General features: G+C 73.0%; 1 protein-coding gene across 1 annotated transcript in view; it reads right to left on the bottom strand.

The window, feature by feature from the left end:
• The window catches only part of FAM160A2 (family with sequence similarity 160 member A2), an 18,401-nt gene that overhangs the window by 17,364 nt on the left and 778 nt on the right, over positions 1-259 (bottom strand).

Below are 259 nucleotides of genomic sequence, written 5' to 3'. Positions count from 1 at the left end.
GGGCAACCCCCGCACCGGGCACCCCCTGCACCAGGCAAACCCGGCACCCCCTGCACTGGGCACCCCCCGCACTGGGCAACCCCCGCACCAGGCACCCCCCTGCACCGTGTACCCCGCCTGCACCGGGCACCACGCTGCAGTGGGCACCCCTGCACCGGGCACCGCTCTGGCACAGTGCACGGGGTACCAGTACCAGGAACTGTCACCATGTCTTGCAGAGGGCGCACCGCACCGGCCATCTGGTAGCGGGCCCCCGGAC

Source organism: Aptenodytes forsteri, unplaced genomic scaffold, assembly GCF_000699145.1.
Source record: "Aptenodytes forsteri isolate BGI_AS27 unplaced genomic scaffold, ASM69914v1 Scaffold485, whole genome shotgun sequence".
Taxonomy (NCBI): domain Eukaryota; kingdom Metazoa; phylum Chordata; class Aves; order Sphenisciformes; family Spheniscidae; genus Aptenodytes; species Aptenodytes forsteri.
This window is presented reverse-complemented; position numbering and strand designations above follow the sequence as displayed.